The 15,681-nt window shown below is 46.1% G+C and overlaps 1 protein-coding gene and 1 non-coding gene across 6 annotated transcripts in view; both read right to left on the bottom strand.

The window, feature by feature from the left end:
• Positions 1 to 15,681, bottom strand: part of DOCK11 (dedicator of cytokinesis 11) — a 199,309-nt gene that overhangs the window by 157,999 nt on the left and 25,629 nt on the right. The window lies entirely within an intron of this gene.
• TRNAK-CUU (transfer RNA lysine (anticodon CUU)) lies at positions 10,919 to 10,991 on the bottom strand. Its single transcript has one exon. It is a non-coding gene; the product is annotated as a tRNA-Lys (tRNA).

The following is a 15,681-nucleotide window of genomic DNA, read 5'->3' as shown; positions in this document are numbered from 1 at the left end:
TTCTTGGGACGCCTGGGTGGCTCAGTCGGTTAAGCATCCGACTCTTGGTTTCGGTTCAGGTCATGATCTCACGGCTTCGTGAGATAGAGCCCCGCATCGGGCTCTGCGCTGGCAGCGAGGAGCCTGCTTGGGATTCTCTCTCTTCCTCTCTCTGCACCCCTCCCCCCACCCCCACTCGCGCTGTCTCTGTCTCTCTCAAAATAAATAAATAAACTTAAAAAAAAATGAACAGGTACACCTGGGTGGCTCAGTCACTTAAGCGTCCGATTTTGGCTCAGGTCACAACCTCACGGTTTGTGAGTTCGAGCCCCACATCGGGCTCTGTGCTGACAGCTCGGAGCCTGGAGCCTGCTTCAGATTCTGTGTCTCCCTCTCTCTACCCTTCCCCCGCTCGCGCGCTCGCTCTCTCTCTCTCTCTCTCTCTCCCTCAAAAAAATAACTAAACATTAAGAAAAATATTTTTTAAATGAACATATTCTTCTCGAAAACAACAATCTCAGGCAAGAAGAACCTACTCAAAAAGAGGGCATTAGTCAATGAATCTCTCCTTCCCATCCTTCCTCTATCTCCCTCCCTCTGGAATTTCTCCAGATTCCCCCCCTCCCCCACCAAGGCTTTCAGCTCCCCTTTTGTTTGAGACACTGGTAGCAGAGTCTGGAGTGCTTTCTCCACAGAGAATATCTTAAAATAACACTTTGCACTCAAAGTGGCCACTGGGGGCATGTAACTTCCGGCAATGCAGAAAAGTGAGTTTGCGATATACCATTTATCGGGTCCCCTGCCAAGGTCCAGGCCCTGTGCTAGCACCTGGTAATGCAGAGATGAAAAAGAACCAGACCCTGCCCTTGAGAAGTTCACCGTTTAGCAGTGGTGGGTGGGGGGAGGGGAGATAGACCCAAGACGTTCAAGTTGATCGCAGAGGCTGTTGTAATTTAAACCCCGCTTGGCTTCTGTGCATCTGTCATACCCTCCGACAGCCCCATCTTCCAACAAAGCAACTGCACAAGTGTTTTTGCACACTCAAGCGTGCAAGCCTATATATTTATATTCGAATCCATCAGAAGAATTTCCCTGTGTGGGTGTATGTGGCCTCCGACGGTTTCCTCTGGTCTTCTACTTCTGTTGATAAACTCTGTAAGGTCAGAGACTAGGTAACCATCAACGGCGGTGCGCGAGGATGAGCGGCGGGCAAAACAGAAGTGACGATGTGCCACCGACGGAGACTAGAGATCTCTGGGGGGCCCCCACAAGGCCCCAATGAACCCCGTGTGTGACAAATGTTTTCGTAAGGTTCGAAGAGAGGGTTTGACTTTTTTATGACCTTGTCTTTCCGAAATCACACGATTACCTTTTCCCAGCACATCTCTTGCCCTCTTTCCCAAAAGGGACTGCAAGTACCGAAGAAGCTCTGTATTCACATAATCTGACAACGATGCTGGGGGAGGGAAGGCCATCCTTCCAGTTAGCACAACCCAGCTTGGCAAAATAGACAGGAACATATTTTAATGAAGATTGTTTTTCAGGGCAAATCTTGGCACAAAAACCCACATACAAACTGCATTCAAGACACCGACCTTTCTTAAAGCAGACAACTAAGGGAAGATTTGTCACTTTTCACGAGACCATTGGGCCGTGCTTATCCCTGCCCAGTTTACAGATGAGGAGAATGGGGGCTCAGGCAGGTCCAGTGTCGCACATTGGCGAGACAGGATTCAAACCTATTATCCAATGGAGCCCAGGACCGGCGCCCTTCCCCACGACACACATCGTAAACCTACGTGCGGCGAACTTAACAAAAACAACGCACCTCCCCACCGTGCTTCATTTCCTCGGACAGGCTTTGCGTTTGAGGATTTGCTAAAGCTTACTCAAACTATGCGATCATGTTTACCAAAGGGCGACCTTGCCTTCTCGTCGCCTGGATGATGCTGAGCAAGACGGGCTTAGAGAGGCGGCAAGGTAATTGGATAAGGAGTTTTGCATTTCCGAGCCGCTGCTCCCAATTTAGCATCTTCCATCGATGAGTAGGGATTTCGCACCTAAGGTCTTTTACTTGGGGGAAAGGAATCGGCAGATCCAACGTCAAGAGGGTAAGAATCAAGTTACAAAAAAAGAACAGTAAGACAGTGACCGTATCTAATTCATCTCTGTATCCTCCACGGAACCTAGAAGACAGCCTTGAGAACTACAAAGCCAGAAGCTTCTGTGGATCATGAGGGATAACCAGCTGAATGATACAAAGAGACCTACGCTGCGTGTATGCCTTCCAAGCCCAAATGGCAGCACACGAGGAAAGCTATACCACTCTCAGAATGAATTTCCAGAGCTCGGCTTTAATTTAGGAACAACTTAACGTGCTAAGAATCGGCAAAGTGAGACTTTAAAGGTATTTAGATCCAACAGAGAAACACTGAGGAAAACGAAAACTCATTTTTTCCCCCCTTTTTAGAGTTTCTGCATAGGGAGAAACGCTTTTTATGTTTTTGTAGTTTTTAAGGTTTTATTTCTTTATTATTTTTAAAGTTTATCTATTTATTTTGAGAGAGAGAGAGCAAGCAGGAGAGGGTTAAGTGTCCACCCTACGTGGGACGGAGAGAGAAGGAGAGAGAGCCTCCCAAGCAAGCTCCTTCCTGTCAGTGCAGAACCCGACGCGGGGCTCGAACTCACGAACCGTGAGATCACGACCTGAGCCAAGATCAGGAGTCAGACACTTAACCGACTGAGCCAGCCAGGCGCCTGAGGGAGGAAACCTTTCTAAATGTCAAATTACTTCCCTTTTCCAAGTCTATTTAGCTATTTATATAAACTCAAGAACTATTTTTAAAAACCTACAAAGAATTTACATAATTTTTAATAACGAAATAAACAAGTCTGTATATATACTATATGATTACTTCAAACTCCGTTAACAAGTGTTTTTCATTACAGCCAACTCAAATACTATGCAAATAATCTAGATTATCTCCAAATGAATAAACAGAATTTCAAAACAGTCTATCTTCCCCATAACTTCATTAAAAAAAATTTTTTTAACGTTTATTTATTTTTGAGGCAGAGAGAGAGAGACAGAACATGAATGCAGGAGGGTCAGAGAGAGACGGAGACACAGAATCCAAAGCAGGCTCCAGGCTCTGAGCGGTCAGCACAGAGCCCGACGCGGGGCTCGAACTCACTGACCGTGAGATCATGACCTGAGCCGAGGTCGGACGCTTAACCGATTGAGCCACCCAGGCGGCCCCCTCCATAACTTCACTTTAGCCACTAATCCTAAGTTTATTCCACTGGTTGGCTGACAGGAAAACTGATTTGAATTCAATCACCCCTGACTTCGTGTGTTCACTTTGTGCTAAGAAGCATTTAAATGACTCGAAGACAAAAAGAGGTAAAAATGAAGAGAAAGGCTTGAAAAAATTGAGTGGCAAAGTATCTTTTTAAAACAAGAAGTGCCTTTTGTTTCTGTTCTTCAGCAAGCCTCTGTTGACAGGGGGGGAAATGGGCCTTCGTTATACAAAATGGCTTTCCTTCTAGTAAATCAAAGAGTTCGACAAGTTCACAGGGACAAGAAGAGTTATGGCAGAAAATCCATTCATGCAAGGAGAAATTAGACCGTCCTCAAAAAACAAAAAGAAATATCCTTGACTTTTTCCTGAGTTTTATAAACACAAGTATAACAAACATATCTTGCATTCTTTTTTTTTTTCTAACATTTTTAAAAATTTATTTTGAGAGAGAGAGAGCATGCAAGCAGGGGAGGGACAGAGAGAGAGGGAGAGAGAGAATCCCAAGCGGGCTCCGTGCTGTCAGCAGAGAGCTCGACGTGGGGCTCGATCCCAAGAACTGGGAGCCGGTGACCTGAGCTGAAACTGAGACTGAGCCACTCAACTGACTGAGCCCCTCAGGCACCCTGCTGTGAAAGGTTTTCTGAAGGTCTTAAGTAAATAACCTTGAGATGATAAGAAATGTTCTGGGGCGCCCGGGTGGCTCAGTCGGTTAAGCATCCGACTTCAGCTCAGGTCATGATCTCACTGTTCGTGAGTTCGAGCCCTGCGTCGGGCTCTGTGCTGACAGCTCAGAGCCTGGAGTCTGCTACAGACTCTGTGTCTCCCTCTCTCTCTGCCCCTCCCCTGCTCAGGCTCTGTCTCTCTGTCTCAAAAATAAAACCATTAAAAAACAAAAAGAAGAAATGTTCTAGAATTGATCGTGGTAATGGTCGCACATATCTGTGAGTGCACTAAGAGCCTTGAAAATATACGCTTTCTTCCCCCACTGTTGATATTTTTTGTAATTTTGTAGGTGTTTTCTCCTATGCATATTGTAAATAGTTGCGATCCACCATACACACGGGATAGTTATTTCATGTAAAATTTGTGTCCCACATTTTCACCTCACATCGTTGCCTGAAGATTTTCCACGTCACTTAAAATTATTGCAAAGCAGAATTTTCATAACTGCAAAATATTCAGGCGATTCACCTATTGTTGGCAACTTACGTTTTTAAACATTTGTTTGTTGATAGTTTTTTTTTCTTTCTCTGTCATTTTTTTGAGTACAGTTGACATACAATGTTATGTTATTTTCAGGTATACAACACAGTGATTTGACAAGATTATACCGTATGCTATGTTCACCGCAAGTGTGGTTACCATCTGTCCCCAAACAACACTATTATAATATCGTTGACTATGTTCCCTATGCTGTGACTTTTATTCCCATGACTTAGTCGTTCCATAACTGAAAGCCTGCATCTCCCATTTTGCCTAACCCCACCCTGAACTACACATTTTAAATGGGTAAATTGTATGGTATGTGAATTGTATCTGAACAAAGCTATTAAGAAAGCTTAAAAGAGAGGGGTGCCTGGCCGGCTCGGTAAAGCATGTGGCTCTTGGTCTTGGGGTTGTGAGTTCAAGTCCCGTGTTGGGCATGGAGCCTACTTAAAGTTTTTTGGGGTTTTTTTTGTTTTTTTTTTTTATTAAAAAAACAAGGGCGCCTGATTGGCTCAGTCGGTCGAGCGCCCAACTTCAGCTCAGGTCACGATCTGGCGATTCACGAGTTCAAGCCCCGCGTCGGGCTCTGTGCTGACGGCTCGGAGCCTGGAGCCTGCTTCCGATTCTGTGTCTCCCTCGCTCTCTCTGCCCCTCCCCCGCTCATGCTCTGTCTCTCAAAAATAAACAAAAAACATTTTAAAAAAATTACCAAAAAAGTTTTAAAAAGAAAAGTAGAAGAGAAAAAAATAACATACCCAGTTTCAGTTCCTTATACCTAAAAAAAATCCCTCCAATATTTGGTAAGAGATGAGTTCCCAGTATACCCACCATGTTGCTCCCTATTAGAAAATGGTTAAGTGTCAACGTGTGGGCATCTTACACTCCGGCCGTACATTCCGCCGACTGGCCCGTTGCAGAAGTGAGGCTAGCTGCCCCACCACGCCCTGGGGGCTCTTCTGGAACTCCTACGCACAGAAATACAAGACACACAGCTTCGTCCTATACAGTCACTGAGCATCAACTGCGTGCCAGACAATGGGCTACAAAGGTGGCCAAGATGTGGGTCCTGCCCTTCATGAACTCACAGGCTTGGGGAAAAGACAGACCCCTTGAAACGGAGTTAAAATACAACAGGGTAGAGGCTCGGACGGGCGACACAGAGACTGCTGTGGGGCCACAAGGAAGGGAGAGAGGAATTCCACTGGGGAAGGGGGCTCAGAAAGGAGGCAGCGTGTGCGCTCAGCCTCGAAGCACCGAATGAAAATGCCCGTGGCGGACAAGATGAATAAAGGCATCACAGGCAAAGGAGAGAGCATAAGCAGGGGCGCCCAGGAGGCTCAGTCAGTTAAGCGTCTGACTCTTGGTTTCGGCTCAGGTCACGATCTTGCGGTTTATGAGTTCGAGTCCCACAACGGGCTCCACGCTGCCAGGCGGAAGCCTGCCTGCGTTTCTCCCGCTCTGCCCCTCCCCTGCTTGTGCTCACGCGCTCTCTCTCTCTCTCTCTCAAAATAAATAAATAAACTTAAAAACATTTTTAATAAGAATACAAAAAAGAAGAGAAGGTGAATAAATAGCATGGAGGAATAAAAGCACGTGTTCAGCGAGTCTGGGGACGGACAGAACGGGGAGAAATGGCAGAGATGGGCTGGAAAGGCACGTTTCTGAAGGGCTCTGTGCGCCAAGGCAATGAGTTGGACTGTTTCCTGGTGTAGGTGATGGGGAGCCAACAGAGGTCCTGAAGCAGGGGAATGACACGAACAGATGTTTTACTCATATTTATGCACGGAAAGCCAGAAGGTCAGCGCTAATGGAAATTAATCCATAAAATGACAGCATAGGCTGAAAATTTGCCCCATTGTCTACATTTTCCAGGAGCAATACACTGAATTATGGAAAACTACTCATTAGAGCTGCATACAAAACTATTAAGGAAAATAAAGAGAGAGTTCTATTTATGCAAAGAGATTTTCCCTTAGAGAGAGAAATGCTTACAAGACGTCTTCCTCACGTGGCAGACATCAAATTAGCCTAAACATTTCATTTTGACAAAAAAAAAAAATCAGCTGCCAATCTACACTTAATTTGTTCCCAACACCTTTTCAATGGCTAATTTGATCCAAACAGAAGTTGGATCACAGTACTCCTTTGTTTAAACCCCTTCAGGGGTGCCTGGGTGGCTCAGTCGGTTAAGTGTCCGACTTCGGCTCAGGTCATGATCTTGTGGTCTGTGGGTTCGAGCCCCGCGTCGAGCTCTGTGCTGACAGCTCAGAGCCTGGAGCCTGCTTTGGATTCTGTGTCTCCCTCTCTCTCTGCCCCTCCCCTGCTCACACTCTCTCTCTCTCAAAAACAAACATTAAAAAATTTTAAATAAACATTAATGTCCTCTTTTGTCTCTCCCCCGACTAGAATTAAAGGTCCATGCTTAGGGGCACCTGGGTGGCTCATTTGGTTAAACGTCTAACTCTTGGTTTCGACTCAGGTCATGATCTCATGGGTTTGAGCCCCGTGTCGGCTCCCCCTTCCCCCCCACCCCGTTACTGCTTGGGATTCTGTCTCTCCCTCTCTCTCTGCCCCTCCCCTGCTCGCTCTCTCTGTCTCTCTCTCAAAATAAATTTTAAAAACTTAAAAAAAAATTTTAGGGGGCGCCTGGGTGGCTCAGTCGGTTGAGAGTCCGACTTCAGCTCAGGTCACGGTCTCGCAGTTGGTGAGTTCGAGCCCCGCGTGGGGCTCTGTGCTAACAAACAGCTCACAGCCTGGAGGCTGCTTCAGATTCTGTGTCTCCCTCTCTCTCTCTCTCTCTCTCCCCCTCCCCTGCTCATGCTCTGTCTCTCTCTGTCTCTCAAAAATAAATAAACGTTAAAAGAAATTTTTTTAATCTTTAAAGAGCTCCGCACTTAGTCTCATTCGTTGCTCTGTCCCCAGCACCCCAAAAGTATATCTTGAATGACTGAATGACAAACCATGAATCCACTGGCAATATCTTTCTAACCCTGAGCATTGAGATTTTCTGCCTCTTCCAATTTTTCATGACGTCAAACGCAATCTGCAAACTACTCACTGAAATACACACTTCTGAGCAGCTGTCCCAAGGAGCCCTGCTATTGAACACCTTAACATGAATCATCACTCATCATTTTCTCTTTGGGGAAACTCAAAACGTCATATATGAAATTTTCATGTACAAGGTGGCTCAGTCGGTTAAGCGTCCGACTTCGGCTCAGGTCACGATCTCACGGTTCGTGGGTTTCAGCCCCCACTTACCCTGTGAGCAGAGGGTACCCACAGGTATATTCTCTAGCTTCCTCCCCTAAAGCCATGTGACACATGCCCAGAAGAAGCACTAGCAAGAAGCACACCCCCACGCTCTTAATGGAGTGCCCCCATTTTGCAATGCCAACCCTCAGCCCACGCAAGAGCCACCGTTGAGCCCTCAGACTTAGAACAACCTTGTCTCCACGGACCTGTACCCACAGCATGTGGCAGAACCACCATCATCATGACAAAGCTATGTCTTTCCTAGGAAAGACTCCCTGTACCTTCCCCCCACCACCCTGCCGTCCATTCTTCAACTAGACTAGCATAACCCTCGCCCATCCCGTCAATAGGACAGTGCATTCCCGTCTTGCTTTCATTTTCAATTCAACCTGGACCCCGTGGCCAAGAGCCCCCTCACTAACCCCTTGTTATTCAAAACGACATCCAGGGTCACTCCGCAATCCTGGATCAAACCCCCTGCTTATTTTTCTTTGCTGCTGCTGGAGAAAATCCTGACTTGGAGTTCAGGGGCTTCATTTACAGGGATACAAATCCTCGCCTAGGCTGGGTTCTCAGCCCCACCGTCAAGGCTTTGACTGACTGCCTGTTACTTCCCTGTGACCCCCAGAACAGACACGTGAGGTTTCACGAATGGAAAATCCTCTCTCTCACACAGTGGCATCTCGGTGGATTTGCATAGCCTGACGCAAGGGCTCTCCTACTTAAACAGATGTCCCCACACTGATGTGAATGCGCATATAACTCCGCATCATTCCACATTTTTTGGCAGTCAACCCCTTTCGTGGTGCCACTTTCTCCATTGCTAAATAGGCTCCTAATCTGGGGTCTTAAGTGATCCTTGGATAGGATGTGAAACTCTGAAATTACATGGAAAACGCTATCCATACATTTCTGTAGGAAAAGGTTCCAAGAGCTTTCAGAATCTCCAAAGTATAACCCAAGAAAGGTTAAGAGACACTACCTTCCTCATCAAGATAAAAAGCTTCTGCACAGCAAAGGAAATCACCAATGAAACTAAAAGGCAACCGACGAAATGGGAGAAGATATTTGCAAATGACATCTTGGATAAAGGGTTAGTATCCAAAATCTATAAAGAACTCACCAAACTCCACACCGTAAAAACAAATAATCCAGTGAAGAAATGGGCAGAAGACATGAATAGACACTTTTCCAAAGAAGACAGCCAGATGGCCAACAGACACATGAAAAGATGTTCAACAATGCTCATCATCTGGGAAATACAAATCAAAACCACACTGAGATACCACCTCACACCGGTCGGAGTGGCTGAAATTAACAACTCAGGAAACGACAGATGTTGATGAGGATAGGAGAAAGGGGAACCCTCTTGCACTGTTGGTGGGAATGCAAACTGGTACAGCTTCTCTGGAAAATGGTGTGGAGGTTCCTCAAAAAATTAAAAACAGAACTACCCTACGACCCAGCAACAGCACTACTAAGAATTTACCCAAAGGATACAGGAGTGCTGACTCACAGGGGCACATGTATCCCAATGTTTATAGCAGTGCTTTCAACAATAGCCAAATTATGGAAAGAGCCCAAATGTCCATTAACTGATGAATGGATAAAGAAGATGTGGTTTATGTATACAATGGAATACTACTTGCCAATGAGAAAGAATAAAATCATGCCATTTACAACAATGATTGGAACTGGGTGAGTGGGTGGAACTGGAAGGTACTATGCTGAGTGAAATAGGTCAGTCAGAGAAAGACATAGATCATATGTTTTCACTCATATGTGGAAGTTGAGAAACTTAACAGAAGACCATGGGGGAAGGGTAGCAAAAAAATGGTTACAAACAATGAACAACTCAGGAAACTACAGATGTGGAGATGTGGCACGTGTACCCCAATGTTTATAGCAGAGCTTTCAACGATAGCCAAATCGTGGAAAGAGCCCAAATGTCCATTAACTGACGAATGGATAAAGAAGATGTGGTTTATGTATACAATGGAATACTACTTGGCAATCAGCAAGAATGAAATCGGGCCATTTGCAGCAACATGGATGGAAATGGAAGGTATTATGCTGAGTGAAATAAGTCAGTCAGACAAAGACAGATACCATATGTCTTCACTCATATGGAGATCTTGAGACACTTAACAGAAGACCATGGGGGAGGGGAAGGGGAAAAAATAGTTACAAACAGAGAGGGAGGGAGCCCAACCATAAGTGACTCTTAGATACAGAGAACAAACTGAGGGTTGATGGGGGTGGGAGGCGGGGGGGGGGGGGGGGGGGCGGAGAAAGTGGGTTGGGATGAGCACTGGGTGTTGTACGTAAGTGAGGAATCGTGGGAATCTACTCCCGAAGCCAAGAGCACATTGTCTACACTGTATGTTAGCTACCTTGACAACAAAAAAAAATTAATTAATTAAAAATAAAAAATAAAAAAATACACTGGCTTCCTAACTTCATATAAACAGGTTGCTTTATTTTCATAGGAGATTTATTGGTTTGTGTAATTCTAAAGCAAATGCATGTTCACCGAAGAATTTTTCATCCACAAATAAAGAGAGAAAATAAAAGTCACTTAGAATCCCACCGTCTGTAGATGATCACTGTCACTATTTTGGCGTCCCTCTGCCTCTTTTCCATACTTTTCTTCCAAATCGGGAGTCCCCCTACTGTTAATTTCTGATCATTACTGTCTTCCAAATAACATAAGAGAAACGCCAGAATATAGAGAATGTGGGATTAGTATTCAAAAATCCCTTTGATTTCCAAGCGACATCCACCCATAAATCATTTAATTGAGCACCTGCTATGTGTGTGACACACTACTCCAAAAGTAGGAAGTAAATCCTCCTCTGAGTTCTCACACAAAGTGTTAAAAATTCTAGGGATTTGGGGGCGCCTGGGTGGCTCGGTTGGTTAAGCATCCGACTTCAGCTCAGGTCATGATCTCACCATTACTGAGTTTGAGCCCCACATCGGGCTCTCTACTGTCAGCGCGGAGCCAGCAAGGAGCCTGTTTCAGATCTTTTGTCTCCCTCTCTCTCTGCCCCTCGCCCCTCTCTGTCTCAAAAATAAATAAGATACTTAAAAACACCTTTTTCTAGGGATTTCAATAGAGAATGTGAAGCTCAGCCTAAGAAAGCCAACTTTTTTTTTTTTTTAAGTAAGTTCTACACCCAACGTGGGGCTTGAACTCACGACCCTGAAATCAAGAGTCACATGCTCTACCGACTGAGCCAGTCGGGTGCCCAGAAAGTGAACCTTTTAAAGTGACTAGATCTGGGGCACCTGGGTGTCTCACTCAGTTGAGCGTCCGACTCTTGATTTGGGCTTAGGTCATGATCGCAGCCAGGGTCTTGGGATTGTGCCCTGTGTTGGGCTCAGCGATGAACGTGAAGCCTGCTTAAGATGCTCTCTCTCCTCTGTAAATTGAAAAAAAAAAAAGAAAAAAAAAAACGTGACTGGACCTGTATCAACTGGTTAAAAAAAAAAAAGGCAGATTGTATTATAGTATTGATGAAACACAAACCATTAGAAGTGAGGTGTTTGTTTGTGTTTTTTTTTTTTTTTAAGTTATTTATTTTGAGAGAGGCAGAGAGAAAGGAACAATCCCAAGAAAGCTCCGGCACCGTAAGCGCAGAGCCCAATGCCGGGTTCAAACTCGCGAAACTGCGAGATCACGACCTGAGCCAATACCAAGAGTTGGTCACCCAAGGCGCCCCCAGCAGTCGGGTTTTTGTAAACAATAGCTTTCTTTCTACTACCAAAACGCAGACTCTCATCTAATAATAAAAATGCATACACGATGAAAATAAACATGTGTGAGATGGGGCTACAGGGTAAAGGCTGGAGATCGTCTCGACCCATAAACTCGTTCTGAGAAACATTCCCTGTGTTTTGAGCAATGACGTTAGTGAGTGTGGCCTCCTACCGCGGGGACTATTCAAAGGAGAGCATTTGTTTGCCTGTTGAATTCTGCTGTGTTTAAAGGAAGAAGATCAGTGTAATTACTTCACCAGCCACTGCTTACATATTTCCCAACAAGAGAATTCTGGCAAAACAGAATTCCTGCTTGTCTACTTTAAACATATATAGGCAAAGGATGGGCCCACTGAAAGAATTCTTGCCATTTAAGTGTGCTCTCTCCAATGTCATTTTCATCCTGCATTTAAAGAATATTCTTTAAATATGGGATATTTAAACCCGTACTTACTTGCAAAGAGCAAATAAACCTCTTTGCAGAATGGAAGCAGCACCCAGTGACATGCTCAAAACCTTTCTGTCTCGGTCACCCCATCCCCCCCTCCCCTGCTCCCTGCCCGGCTAATTACTGGGCCTGTTCCCCTGGCCTGCGACCGACTGTCAGAGGTTTCTCCGTGGGAGCAATCCGGGTCTAGCCCAGTGAGCTTCCTGGAATTCTAGAACACACTGGCTTTCCACTGGAGAACCCGCCGCCTCTGGCCAAGTCAAAGGCTTGCCCCGGCTACCTTGTAAATACAACCTGAGAGGAGCCACTTTGAAGCTGGGAGCAAGGTGTTCAGCAAGCAAACCGGAGACAAAGCCGCGGGCAAAGCCTGGGCATCTTCCTGTCCCTTCGGGACCAGAGGCCAAAGCTGCTTCTGGAAGACCCTGGGGGCAGTTTAAGAATCCTCACCGTTTCTTATATAAGGAGGCTTTCAATGGATGGCTAAACGGGATGCGCTGTGGGACTGAGGGTGTAGCAGGAGGGAAGTCCAAGGACTTTAAGCCCTTCTGGGGGCACCTGGGTGGCACAGTCGGTTAAGCGTCCGACTTCGGCCCAGGTCATGATCTCGTGGGTCATGAGTTCGAGCCCCTCGTCGGGCTCTGTGCTGACAGCTCAGAGCCCGGAGCCTGCTTCAGATTAAGCGTCTCTTTCTGTCTCTGCCCCTCCCCCACTCACACTCTGTCTGTCTGGCTCTCTTTCTCTCAAAAATAAAATAAACATTAAAAAAAAAAAAAGTTAAAAAAAGGTAGCTGGAAGCCACACCTGCTGACCCGAGGTCCCTGTGCCCTGGCCAGGAGCTGGTCCCACAGTGTGGTCACGGCCCACGAACCACTGCACTGAGAACGGCTTTCCGCAGAATGCGCACCATGGGGTTGTTCGAGGCACTGACATTTCGCCGGAGGACAACCGGGTGTTATCGTACCCCCTATTTGGGAAGTGGCAGAAAGGGAGTGTCATCTGTACTGACAAGGAGAAGAGTAAATACGGTCAAATGAAACCATGAAAAACTGATGCATTCGGCGTGGCGGCATGAGGATTTTTTTCCTTCCTTTTTCTTTTTTGTTTTTCCCCCAAAACATTTCGCTCTTTAACCACTTTTAAAGTGCACACTTCCCGTGGCATGGAGTACATTTACACCGTTGTGCAACCGCCACCGCCCTCCATTTCCGAATCTTTTTCATCAATTCAACACCAACTCCTCCTTCCCACCCCCCACCCCCACCCCCACCCCCACCCCCAGGCCCTGGTAACAGCTAATCTGCCTTCTGTCTCTTTCAATTTGCCTGTTCCGGGTACCCCACATAAATAGAAACACACAACACTTGTCCTTTCGCGTCTGGCTTATTTCACTTAGCATGACGTTTGCAAGGTTCATCCGTGTCGTGGCACGTGTCAGAATTTCATTCCTTCAAAGCCTGAATAATATTCCATTATACAGGGGCGCCTGGGTGGCTCAGTCGGTTAAGCGTCTTGACTCTCGATTTCAGCTCAGGTCACGATCGGCTCAGGTTCGTGGGATTGAACCCAGCGTCCGACATGCTGCGCGCGCGCTCTCTCTCTCTCTCTCAAAATAAATCAATAAATGCTTTAAAAAAATTCCACTGTACATATATACCGTGTTTCGGAGATCTGCGGATGGACATTTGGGTAGTTAAGTCTCTTGGCTCCCGTGAATAACGCTGCTGTACGAGTCCCTGCCTTCATTTCTTTTGGGTATAGACCCTCGAAGTGGAGTTGCCGAATCATATGGGAATTCTAAATTTAAGTTTTTGGGCAACTTGCCAAGCTGTTTTCCACAGCGGCCGGACCACTGGTACATTCCCACCAGCCGTGCCCAAGGGTTCCAATCTCTCTACATCTTCTCTAACACTTGTTATCAGTGGAGAGGGATCTCCTTGTGGTTTTGATTTGCATTTACCCCATACTTAGTTTGACATCGACTATCTTTTCCTATGCTTATGGGCCATCGGCGCCCACTTCTTGGGTGAACTGTTCCTGCAAGTTCTTTGAGCATGTTCAAACCATCCGTTCCACGTGTTAATCCAATAGAGCCTTTGCAAATTTTTTTCTTCCACTCGGTGGGCTGCCTTTTCATCCTCTCGATGGTGTCCTTGGGTACACAAAAGTTTTTAATCCACTTTATTTTTTAAAGAAGGTACATGATAAAATGTGTTAGCCTTATACGTCTTTTTAGACTTCTCTTGGGTGGGTACAGGAACAGGAACTGAGGGCCTCTCAATGAGGTGACAACTCGTTACTCCTCCCCCAACGTGGCTTCTCCCTGACACTTGTATGCTGAGAGTCGGAACTCACGCGGTGTGTGATAGGTGAGCCTTGTCGGGGCAGCAGGGATGGTGGGGACATGGAATCCTGTAGACTTTTTTTTTTTTTAAAGTTTATTTATTTATTTTGAGAGGAGGGGGAGAGCATGGGAGGGGCAGGGAGAGAGGGAGAGAGAGAGAATCCCAAGCAGGCTCCTCACTGTCTGTGCAGAGCCCGACGCAGGGCTCGATCCCACAAACCAGGAGATCATGATCTGGGCCGAAATCAAGAATCCGATGCTCAACCGACTGAGCCACCCAGGCGCCCCGGAATCCTATAGACTTTTAAGGTTCCCTAGTTCTACCAGGCAGGCACTTCATAAGCTATCCTTTCACTGGTTGGTTCTGGACTACACATCCTCAACCTTCCAAACCTCTCACACAGGAGATACACGTGCAGAGTTGTTACCACGGAATGGACTGGGACATTTAAGGCATTGTTGTGAAAAGCAGCATCCAAGTTCAGTTCCATCCTGAAGAATCAAACTCTCCACAACTCATTCCCACTGTTTCGCAACGGTACGCATCGTCTTTCTTGTATCTCTGCCCTTTGTTTCTTTTCCCTGTCCCCCCTTCTCCCCAACTCCCACCGGCAACATGGGGCTTCTAAACAACTACAGTAAAACCTTGGATTGCAAATAACTTGTTTCGCGGGTGTTCCGCAACGGAGCGAACACTTCCGATAAATTTTAACTTGATTAACGAGCGCTGTCTTGCAATACGCGTAGTTACGTGATCACAACTGAGCCAATGGTTCTTGACATTCGCTTTGATACACAACTGCGCTGGACTACAAGCACGTTTCCAGAACAAACTGTGCTCAGAAACCAAGGTTTTACTGTATTTGTCACGTGGGATTTTATTTTCGCACGAATTCTGATGTATGGCCAATTTCTACAGACAGTGAGAAGAAGTAACACATACTCATTTTCTTCCAGGGAGGACCCTGAAACCACAGTCAAGTCCCCTGATACGGCTGTGCTTCAGTAGCTTCTGGGAATAAATGAAGTCTACGTTTCAGGACTATTCTGACGCCGAACTGTTGAATACCCTCGCGCCAAAGGGTAGAAACCCAGGGCGCGCCTGTAAATTGGGATTTCCTGCTCTACCGAGTAAGCATTTGTCACCAAAGGCATTCTCAATTCTAGATCACTGGTCTACCAAGCCATTTTTTCCTAAGTACAATAAGATCTGAAACTTTTACTTTAAACTAGGAAATATGTCTCCACTTCTGAATCAAGTCAGAAGGATATCGGAAGGAAGGCCTCCACCTTCCAAAACAACTGGCTTAGAAATTTGTGTGGGGGCGCCTGGGTGGCTCAGTCGGTTGAGTGCCTGACTTCGGCTCAGGTCATGACCTCACCGGTTG

Source organism: Panthera uncia, chromosome X (genome assembly GCF_023721935.1).
Source record: "Panthera uncia isolate 11264 chromosome X, Puncia_PCG_1.0, whole genome shotgun sequence".
In the NCBI taxonomy this organism is placed as follows: Eukaryota; Metazoa; Chordata; class Mammalia; order Carnivora; family Felidae; genus Panthera; species Panthera uncia.
This window is presented reverse-complemented; position numbering and strand designations above follow the sequence as displayed.